General features: G+C 45.6%; 2 pseudogenes; one reads left to right on the top strand and one right to left on the bottom strand.

Annotated features, from left to right (window-relative positions):
* Window positions 1-1,810: 1,810 nt before the first annotated feature.
* Window positions 1,811-8,566, bottom strand: LOC115561602 (uncharacterized; annotated as a pseudogene).
* Window positions 8,567-9,383: 817 nt separating this feature from the next.
* Window positions 9,384-9,501, top strand: LOC115528984 (uncharacterized; annotated as a pseudogene).
* Window positions 9,502-11,777: the final 2,276 nt, after the last annotated feature.

Raw genomic sequence — 11,777 nt, 5'->3', positions numbered from 1 at the left:
CAAATCTAAAATGGGTTGGTCTGAAGTAGCCTAATTACCAGTAGGTGTGGTTTGGGCGTAACATGCAATCAACCAATGAGAGTGCCAGCTCCCATCCCCTTTAAGAGCCATGAGCGCATTTGAATCTGACGACTTGTTTTTGACACCGCGTCTGCAGTCTCCGATGAGACAGATGCACATGAATTTCAAACTTCAAATGGCTCAGTTTATGGCCAAATAATATGGCCTAATTCACACATGGAATAAGGTTTTCTTCCACAACTTCAGAAATACTGTATACGCCTGCATTCATTAATTATTTTACACATACACACACGCGAGCCCGCATTCATTCATTCTCACTCGCGGTAAAACAATGTTTTCTCATGATCAAATAATCATCAATCCTAAAAGTTATGGGCATGTACACAATGTCTGTGTCAACAAAATATGTGTTTGCTGTACGGTGTTTGCAAATGCATTGATTTAAAAGTACAACTTATTACCGCTGTATCAGCTGTTCTTTTCCAAATAATTTACCAAGAATGTGTGGCTAGGTAGATGAGAGAAGCAAAGTCAATGCGCGAGGTGCACAAGCAACATTATGCATGCGCCCTTAAAATAGCATCTGAACAACACGCCACTGACTTTAAAGCAGGTATTTCCTGGTTTGTGGCGCAAGTGATTTCTGAAACTGCAAAATAGCACCAGGGAACGTTTGCGCCAGAACACGCCTCCTCCCTTCGCCGAACCACCCCTTGGGGCGCAAGATCATTCCCTCATTTATCGACGCGTTGTGCGGGAGGGAAAAGAACGCTCTGCGCCAGTTGCAAACTAGCAACCACACATGCGCCAGTGAGAAAGTTAATTGTGCCGGATGCAAGATAGGGCCCAATGTGTGTATTAACCAATGTAAGTCGCTTTGGATAAAAAAATCTGCTAAATGCCCTAATTGTAATTGTAATTGACCAATCCCAATTAATCAGCAGAGGTTATAGCTCCACAATATATGACCATGTCATGATGTGTGAGGTGTCAGGTGTAGGCGAAATCTGAACCCAAAAGCACAATAAAGTTCCAAAATATAAAGCAGAGCAAAGCGTCAGCACAAACATTAACAAAAATCAACTCCTGCTCTCAGCAGGAAATAAAAAAAGAAAAAGGCAAAAGGCCAAAACCGAACAAAGAAAGAAAAGCCAGGTCACCTTTCAGGAGAGTAGTCCAGGAGCAGGCAAAAGGTCAAACCGTTGGTAAACCTGGAATGAGGCGGACAAGCAGGCAGGCAGAAGCAGGGAAGAAAGAACTGACTAGCCGAGCTAGTGACAGGTATTAAACAATCTGACAAGGTGAAACTAACAACACTGGTTACAAATAGTCTGGGTATTAACAACACAATTTGGAACAGGTGAGCAGGGAACAAAAGGCGGGGAACAAAACAAAGGCAGGATGTTGAGAGGCGGAGTCAGAGGCAGAATGGACTAGTGAGAGACGGAGTCAGAGGCAGTATGCTGAAGAAAGATGAGAGGCGGAGTCAGAGGCAGGATTGACAGGTGAGAGGCGGAGTCACAGGCAGGATGGACAGGTGAGAGGCGGAGTCAGTGGCACAACAAACAGACACAGAATATCCAGCTGGAAGCCACAGAGTCAATGAGTCCAAGAGGGTCTGATAATTGAATCCAGATCATCGAGGAATTCTTGTTGAGATATAGAAGGGTCTGAGTTCATCGGGACACGTCCTTCCAAATGTCAAGGAACGATCGAAATGTCCTTAGGGTTAGTAACTTCTTTATGCCCGTTGGCCGAGCATAGGCCATTGGCGACGACTCTCCACTCAGCACGGCTCTGGGCTCTCTTCTCCCCCCCCCCCCCCCCCCCAGCTGGATCCAAGCCTCTTCAGCTCCGCCTCCGTGTCCCGTCTCCAGGTGTTCCTGGGGCGTCCTCTCTTCCGCTTCCCCTGGGGGTTCCAGGTCAGGGCCTGCCGTGTGATGCTATCTGCGGGTTTTCTCAGTGTGTGGCCTATCCATCCCCATTTTCTTCTCAGGATCTGTTCTGCTACTGGCTCCTGGCTTCCTCTCTCCCACAGCTCTTTGTTGTTGATTTTGTCTGGCCACCGGATTCTAAAGATGCGGCTCAGACAGGTGTTTATAAAGGTCTGGATCTTCTGTAACGTCTTCTTCGTCATTCTCCACGTCTCTGAACCATAGAGAAGGATGCTTTTGACATTAGTGTTGAAGATGCGCACTTTAGTTGATGTTGCTATTACTTTGGAGGCCCAGATGTTCTTCAGGATAATGAAAGCTACTCTGGCTTTGCCTACCCTGGCCAAGACGTCGCTGTCTGTGCCCCCCTGATGGTCTATGGTGCTGCCAAGGTAGGTGAAGGAGTCAACTTCCTGAATGGGTCTGTCATCTATATTGACAGGGTTGGTGGTAGGGGTGTTAATCCTCATCAGTTTAGTCTTCTCCATGTTTATCCTGAGGCCTGTTCCAAGGGATGTTGTTGCCAGTTTTGTAGTCTTGTTTTGCATCTGCTTGTGATTATGGGACAGACTAGCCAGGACATCAGCGAAGTCGAGGTCTTCAAGTTGTTTCCAGAGGGTCCACTGTATGCCGGTCTTGCTTCCTGTTGTGATGGTCTTCATAATCCAGTCAATGACTAGAAGAAACAGGAAAGGTGACAGTAGACATCCCCAGAGATGGGGGGACTCGAGTCGCCAGTTTTGCGACTTGTGACTTGCTTGACCAACACTAACGAAAGACTTGACTTGACTTTGACTTGCCCCTTCCTGACTTGTGACTTGACTTGAGTCATGTGACTTGCCAAGTCATTGCAGTCTTGTTAAATATTTTAAATAATAATAATAAAAAAAATATCAGATGAACATTTTATTGTGCGCGAATGCTCCTGACCTGCAACCTGGCAACCCGCCCTCTTCCACGCAACGTGACATTCCTGCATGAGTCTAGTGAGTGATCATCAGCAGAGATGGAAGGCGCTCCGACCAACATCCCGAAAATAATCAATTTTGGCTATAAAGATTACACAACAACACAAAATAAAAGAGGAGCGACATGCAAAATCTGCAATGTCAAAATTACGGATTTGCCAAGCACCACGTCGAATTTCATCCGACATTTCAGGACAGCACATAAAGAAAGGTGAGTAACATGTTGCAAACCTAGATGGATTAACGTCCTTGATTGTCATTTTGCTACTTGGCTGCTGACATTAGTGAGAGTACTAGTAGGCTAGTTGTTATTGATTTTACTTAAGCTAAAAAATATATATCTGAAATTGCAAATCTGGTGAAAAGTAGCTGCTATTCTCGAAGCGCTAGCTAGCTGTAACACCAGAACTGACTAGCTAGTTGCTAAATATCAATGCATGCACGCCTCTAATGAGGTTATACGGAATCAAAACTTTTTTTGCGTTTGCATCCCTGAGCTTGAACACTAAAACTGCATGCCTAGAATATAATGAGGCTATACGGAATAAAAACTTCATTTTCAAATGTTATGACTACTTTGTAGGCAGTGATGGCAAGCTCCCAAATCATCCTCTGGTTTGCTCTCTTGCTTCGCCAGGCATGCATGCATAGATAGATACTTAGCAGGCGGTGTTCAAGCTTATGGATGCAGACATGTGTAGAGAGAAAGGCAGAGGACGAGGGAGCACATTTAAGGAGGCACTAAATCATGACTTCACATATCAGGGGTGCAAACCTGTCACCGTTTTTAAGCCAAAATAGGTAATTTGTGTGATTCATATAGATCTGTAATAGATCGGGGGGGGAGGCATTTTCAAAAAACTTTAAGGTCATGTGGAACGTTGGTACGCTGCAAGAACGTTTGGCTATGTAACGTTGGCTATCCTGCTAATGTCAGACAGTTCTCTGACAGGCGCCTCGCAAATCATATTAACCATTTTTGCTGGTTAGTGGTTACAATAACGGTGTTAACGGACAGTGCAGTGTCTATTTCTCGGTCACTCTGGAAAAATCTTAGGCGCATTGGTCGCCCATTATGTATTTATCACTTCACTGGATTGGAAGTCCACTTTCCAGGCTCTCGCACGCCCCCTTCAGTGAGGCAGAGGTTACGTTTGCCTTCCCTATGTGCTTTTTCACTGCGGTTTTATGACAGATCAGCAAGACTAAATACCATACATGCATTTGCATACCTGAGCTTAAACACCAAGACTGACTAGTGTGCCTTCTAAATATCTATGCATGCATGCATGCAATGAGGCTATTGGGAATTAAAACCTTACTTTCAGATGTTATGACTACTTTGTAGGCAGTAATGGCAAGCTGTGGAGTGAATACATGAGTTTAAAATGTTTCTTTTCTCCCCCCTCTGTCCCAAATGTTTAGATATGAAGAATACCTGCACTCTAAAGCAGCTCCAACGCAAGACTCAAGCCAGCCGCAGATATCCCAGTTTGTCACAAGCAGCAAGCAACAGTATACGTCAAGCCATCCCCAGCAGAACGCCATCACATGTTCAGTACTTTCAGACCTGGTAATTGATTGCAACTTGCCCTTGTCCATCATAGAGCACCCAAGTTTTCGGCGCTTCTTGTCTGTTGTTGACACAAGGTACAGCCCTGTAAGCCGAAGAACTCTTACATCAAAATCAGATGGCGCAGTGCTGGAAAAGCAAACAAAATTAAAGAATAGTCTTGCAAATGTTGAAGATATATCAGTTACAGTTGACATATGGTCAGATCGCAAGATGCGGGGCTTCTTAGGAATTACTGCTCACTGGTTGGATGATGGAGAAGGTGGAATAGTCCTGAAATCCGCTTTGCTGGCTTGTAATAGGTTCAGCGGTTCCCATACAGGGGAAATAATTTGTGAGGAATTCGAGCAAATATGTGAGGAGTACCAGATCAAGAGAAAGCTATTGCACATTATATGTGATAATGCTGCAAATATGAGAAAAGCATTCAGCACTTGTTTTCCACAACATGGAGGCAAAGAGGATGAAGAGGAGGAAGGAGTTGAGGGCGATGACATGTGGACAGACTTGCCAGTTGAAGACCAAGAGAGGGTGGATCTTTTTCTCCAAACTAAAGCTCAGACAAGACAGCAGTGTTTTGCCCACACGCTGCAGTTAGTTGTGGGGGACGGCTTAAAAGACACCAAAATAGCTAATGCAGCTCTTGCAAAGGCCTGCAAATTGAGCAGCTTACTCCACAGCAGTACTTCTTTCAAGGACATTTTTGAGAGAGTTTGGGCAATCTGGCATTCCCTCTTCAGTTGTCACACGTTGGAACTCAACGCTTAGGCATTTGAAAGCAGTACTGAAATGTGACGCCATGAAGCTCACAGCCATTCTTCAAGAGTCTGGACACAAAGAGACAGCATTCACATCAAGAGAATGAGAGAAGAGAAGTCAAATTCAAGAGTTGGTGCGTGTCCTTGAGCCTTTTGCCGAGGCCACCGACCTCACTCAAGGTGAAAAAATGGTAACTATAAGTGCAGTGGCCCCCTGTGTCCTCTCCCTCAACCACCACCTGGAAAACTTAAAAGGCACTTTGTGCTACTTGGGGGGCTTCATCAAAACCTTACAGACATCTCTTCAAAGGAGGTTCAAGGGGATCTTCGTAAATGTGAAGATGGCAGAAAACTCATCATCTGATAGCCAGCCATTGCCCTTCTCTGACCCACTGTATCTGAAGGCAGCCATGCTGGATCCTTCTTTTGGCAGCATGTGGGTGACACATGATGTTTTGGTCGATGACAACACTAAGGAGGAGGTGTCAAAGATGATCAAAGGTATGTTATAGCTTTACAGTAAATACATGTCAAGTTAACCCATGTATGTTATAGACATCATGATTTGGTGATCAAGCAATATTGTTTTTGCTTTTGCTCAAGACTTCATTCTGAAAGATGCAGTGAAAGTCGGCCCAACAACCCCACGCGTAGAAGAGGAGGAAGAGGTCCAGGAGACAGAGCCTCAGTCAAGCCTCTTTGCGTCCTACCATAGCAAGAGACAAAAGAAGGATTCAGCTTCAACGCCTCATATGCAGCTCACACACTTCTTGGAGATTTGTAGTGGACAGGACTGCCTCCACTTCTGGACACTAAACAAGCACACCCTTCCGTCTCTCTTCATGGTTGTGGTAAGACTGTTGCATGTACCTGCATCCAGTGCCCCGGTTGAACGTGTGTTCAGCCATGGCGGGGTGATCATGAGACCCCATCGGTCACGACTCAGTGCAAAAGTTTTGACAAATTTGATTTTTTGCAAGTGTAATGGCCATTTGTAATGGCTCACAACTGTCAGTTCTTCTGATGAACATGTTCTGATGTTCACCCCCCTCTCTTACATTTAAAAAAAATGACTCTGAAAAACAGGTTTGATGAAATACAGACATTTGAAAAAAACGAATTTGATAATGACTTGACTTGACTTGACTTGATGATGAGACTTGACTTGACTTGCTTGACTAAGAGTGCTTGGACTTGACTTGCTTGATCCTCCTTACTAACGACTTGGACTTACTTGAGACTTGAGGGCTAAGACTTGCGACTGACTTGAGACTTGCATGTATGGGACTTACTCCCATCTCCTTTCTTGACCTAACAACTGTGTGACAGTTGGCCTGAGTGTAGGACCTTGCAAGACATTCCCTGGTAGGTGTTTTGAACCAGGGAAATAATCTTCTCTGGGATGCCATAGTGCCTCAGTAGTTTCCACAAGGTCTCTCTGTCCACACTGTCAAATACTTTCTCGTAGTCGATGAAGTTTATGTAAAGGGGGGAGTTCCATTCTATTGACTGTTCTATAATGATGCGTAGGGTGGCGATCTGGTCTGTACAGGATCGATTGCTCCGGAAGCCTGCCTGTTGGTCTCGTAACAGGGGATCAACAGCAGCCTTTATTTTATCTAATAGAATTCTGTTCAGGACTTTGCCTGGTGCAGACAAGAACATGATTCCCCTGTAGTTGTTGCAGTTGGTGAGGTCTCCCTTTTTTGGTATCTTTATGATAACTCCCTCCTTCCAGTCTTCTGGTATTGTCTCTTCTTCCCAGACTTTGGTGAAGAGGCTGTGGAGCACGTCGGTGGTAGTCTTCAGGTCCGCCTTGATTGCCTCAGCTGGTATTCCGTCTGGTCCTGCCGCTTTTCCTAGTTTCAGAGCTTTGATAGCTTTCCTAATCTCTGCCCTGCTGGGTTTGAGGTCTATTGGTAGCTCCGTCTCTGCTGGTGGGATGTCCGGTGGTTCTTCTGGAGCCGATCGATTCAGTACTTCTGTGAAGTGTTCGCCCCATCTTCTCCTCTGGTCTTCTGTTGTTGTCAGTTTGTTTCCTTCTTTGTCTTTCACTGGCTTGTCTGTCTGTTGGAACCTTCCTGCTAACTTCTTGGTGATCATGTAGAGGTCTTTCAGGTTTCCTTGTCCGGCGGCTTTTTCTGCTTGTTGGGCCAGGTTTTCTATGTGGGCCCTTTTGTCCTTCCGAAAACTCTTCTTCACCTCTTTGTTGACCTGTGTGTATTCTTCCTGAGCCTTTGCCTTTGATGATCTTGTTTTGCTTGTGTTTAGTTTCTCCTTCTTCTCCTTCCTCTCCTTCAGTCGCTGGAGTGTGTCAACAGAGACCCAGTCTTTATGTTTTGTAGTCTTCTTTCCCAGTACTTCTTCACAGGTGTCCAGATACATCTTCCTTGTCTGTTGCCAATGAGTCTCGGTATCTCCATCTTCAGACTGCTTCTGTAGGATCTGGTATCGGTTCCTCAGGCTGATTTGATAACTTTTCTCTATTTCTTGGCTCCTGAGCAGTCCAACGTTGTATCGTGTTCTTGTACTGGTGGTTGTGGTGTGCTTTATTAGCCGAAGCTTAACAGTCATCAGCAGGAGGTGGTGGTCGGACGCTGCATCAGCCCCTCTCTTGGCTCGCACATCTTGACATGACCTCCTGAACTTACTGCTGATGCACATGTGGTCGATTCTCTGTGAAGTGGTCTGGAGATCTCCATGTGGCCTTATGGATTTGTTTGTGAGGGAAGATGCTGCCTCCTATGACCAGCTGGTTGTGGGAGCACAGGTCGGCAAAACGTTCTCCGTTCTCGTTCATCTGGCCCAGGCCGTGTGCTCCCATGATGTCTTCATAGCCTGTGCTGTCAGAACCGATCTTGGCATTGAAATCCCCCGTTAGAATGGTGATGTCTTTTGCTTTCTGTCCATCCAGCACGGCTTGCAGCTGGTCATAGAATGCATCTTTCTTGTCCTCTTCGGCATCATTGGTTGGGGCGTAGCAGTGAATGATGTTTATTTTAATACTGTCTTTCTTGGTTGCAAATTGAGCTGTGATGATTCTTGAGTTCACTGGTTCCCACCCGATGAGAGAGCGCTGTGCTTCTGGAGCCAGCATCAGGGCCACCCCTTCTGTGTGGTAGGGTAGGCACCATCTTCAGTGTGCCCGGAGAAAAGCAACGTCTCCCCTGAGCTTAGTCTCATCTGCCCTGCTAGTAGCCACCGGGTCTCGCACAGTCCCAGGAGAGAGATGTTGTAGTTTCTCATCACCTGAGCTACCTGGGCTATCTTCCCTGTGTCAAACATGGTTCTAATGTTCCATGTGCCCATTTTTGTGGTGGTCCTGGGGGTCAGAAGGGGGGTCGGCCTTGCAGCTTCCTTACGGGTTTGACTTTATTGCTTCATGAACCTCCTCTGTGGAGGCCCCTCCTCTCCCAGGCCATGTTGGTTTAGAATAGTCGTTGATGCTTCAGTAACTTGTTAAGTTTTCTAGGTGGGGTTGTTGGCCCTACGTTAACCCCCAACTTGGAGGACCAGTTGCTTTTCTGTTAGGGTGTGCTCCCTTAGCCTTTTGTCTCCATAGACTCACCCGTAGGCAGCAGGGCTATTCCCCCATAGCTGGTGGGTTCGATCCCGTACAACTTAGCCTGGAACCTCAAGGAACCAGTTGACGTGTGTGGCCGCGGGGAGGCGTTGTACAAGTCTTGGCAATGGAGGGGCTATGTACCGGCGGAGAAGGCTTACGCACCTCTGCTCCTCTTTTCACCCCCGGGAACAGGGGGCTAGCCGGCGGCAGTAGCTGAAAGCAAAGTATCAAGCAGAGGTGACATGTACCATGCACTAACTACATGCACTACTACATGCACTACTACTCCAACACCACTGCACTAGACGCATCACATGCCCTGTGTGTAAACACACACGTTAGTAACTTGATATGTATCGATTTATTAACTGTGCTTAAACTGTCTCCCAAGAGAAAACAAATGAAGATAAGGACATATGTGTGCGGACCTGAAAGTAGACTAATACCACATTCATTGATAACACAGTGTCAACAAATATAGGAAACATATTTTCAAAGACATTATCGTCATAGCTATATTGGACATGTTGGGATAGTACGTCTTTTATTACAGGAATAGCATTTAGCGGCCATACCACCCTGAACACGCCCAATCTCGTCTGATCTCGGAAGCTAAGCAGGGTCAGGCCTGGTTAGTACTTGGATGGGAGACTGCCTGGGAATACAAGGTGCTCTAAGTGGTGTCCGGTGGTGGCTAATAGCTGGAACTCTTCCCTCTGGCCCCTTCCCTCATCAATCCCGATGCCTCAGTGCAGTGACGGGGACACGGTGCTGTGGAAGGTGCCATCCTTCACAGGAGACGTAAAACCGAGGTCCTGACTCAATGTCGTCATAAAATATCCCAGGACTCTTATCGCAAAGAGTAGGAGTTTTCCCAGTGTCCTTGCCCAACCAGGCTAATTCAATCTGGCCCCCCTAATAATCCTCCTGTCCAATTGGCTGACTCATTAGTTCCCTCATTCTCCACCTCAAGCTGGTGTGGGGTGAGCGTTCTGGCGCAGATTGGCTGCCGTGCATTAGCCAAGTGGGTGCTACACACTTGTGGTGGGGAGTTAGATCCCCCCCTTCACTGTAAGCGACTTTGGGTCATTGAAAAGCGCTATATAAATTTAATGAATTATTATTATTATTATTATTATTATTACTACTCTAAACTCTACTCTATATTTTCTCTTTATGCCTCAATACATATTTTTATTAGGAGATGAAGGTGTAGCAGGACAGGGGGAGCAGCAGGGTATGGTAGGTATGGTCCAACAATGGTTTAGTAGTTATAACAGAGTAGTACACTACGTTTTGAGTTCTTATTCTTTAAGTTATATTGTTTTAGTGAAACATTTGGGGTCAAATAAAGGAAGTCAAAAGCCATTGACTTCTTCGATCAAGTGATATTGCAGCTTTTTGAAGCAAAACTGCGTATTTTTAGTCCAATAAAAGGTATTTTAACCAACTGAACTGTTTCACAAATTAAATGTCTTTGTTGCGAGATGCCTATTTAAAAATGGTGGCATATCGTCATTATTATATTGTTTGGGAGATTATTTTCTACCCTACAAAGCCTTGTCCTCTTTTGCAAGAGCAAAAAGACAACAGCAAGAGCAGAGCCGTGCTTAAACACAGTTCAACCTTTGAGTTGCTTTTGAAAGATGCCATATGAGCTGGTTTATAACTTGCAAACAATAAAAAAAATTAAAAGGTATACATTACCTGATCAATTTACAGAGTAGGACTCTTCGTTGCCCGTCGATCTTAAGATATAATTACTGCATTCGTATCACATTATAATACTGCGCTTGGCTCGTTTTGCTCTCGTGTTTATTCTCAACCTGGCAACACACATGAGCTTGAGTCTGGGGCAGGCAGCGACAAACAACTCACCAGTATTGTGAATTTGGACTTCAGTACCTATTTAGTACAATCAATATGACATATTGTACCTTGCTCTTATGGATAGAAATAACCTCATCTTCATTATGACTTGATCCCTAATGCTGCTTGTAAATCACATCTTTATGAAAGTTGTTTGAAAGTTGTTCATCATTGTCAACCAAACCGTTTCCTGGTACGTCCAAACTCAGCTGCGTTATCAGTAGAGAGCGGGGAGGGGAATGGGAGGCCTGATAGCAGGAGAGCTCCGAGATCGAGAGGAGGACATGGGTTTTGTGGCGGGGGTGTGTGTGTGTGTGTGTGTCTGTGGGGGGGGGGGGGTTGGGGGTGTGTAGCTGCCAGTCAGCTAAATTACATTGTCCCACAGTCAGCCTCCACTGCCAGCTTGGACAGGGAAGGCTTCTCAGTGTGTTCTCCATGAGGGGGGGGGGGGGGGGGGGGGATTGGGTGAAGACACTAAGCACAAAAATAACTGAAGTCCATTCACTGACAGTTGACACTGTGTGTGTCAACTGTCAGTGACATCCGCCGACATCCGCCGAGCGAGGACCACGATTTGTGTCCCGAATCCTTCCCCCATGACCCTGTGATATGAGCGTGTGTCTGTGTGTGTGTGTGTGTGTGTGTGTGTGTGTGTGTGTGTGTGTGTGTGTGTGTGTGTGTGTGTGTGTGTGTGTGTGTGTGTGTGTGTGTGTGTGTGTGTCTGTGTGTGTGTGTGTGTCTGTCTGTCTCTCATGGCAAAAATTTGAGTTTTGCTAATTAGTAGGAGGATGAGTTTGTCTGTCCAGGCTGAAGATGTTTTTAACTGCAGAACTCTGTCTTGTATAATAGTCTGCCTATAAGGTGATGGGTACTAAACCGTTCATTAGGACCAGGAGCTTCTAATGCCAGTTCTGAGATGGTGGTTCTAAGTATTCCCATAGGGTGGTTCTAAATGGTTCAATAGGGTGGTTCTAAGTGTTTCTCTCGGGCTGTTCCTAGTGTTTTTATAAGGCTTTTCTGAGTGTTGTCATAGGGCTGTTTTAAGCGTTCTTGTAGTGCTGTTCTAAGTGTTCCTATAGGGCTGTT

The sequence above is a fragment of the Gadus morhua genome, chromosome 16, assembly GCF_902167405.1.
Source record: "Gadus morhua chromosome 16, gadMor3.0, whole genome shotgun sequence".
In the NCBI taxonomy this organism is placed as follows: Eukaryota; Metazoa; Chordata; class Actinopteri; order Gadiformes; family Gadidae; genus Gadus; species Gadus morhua.
The sequence above is the reverse complement of the archived record's forward strand: the minus strand, read 5'-3'. Positions and strand labels throughout refer to the sequence as shown.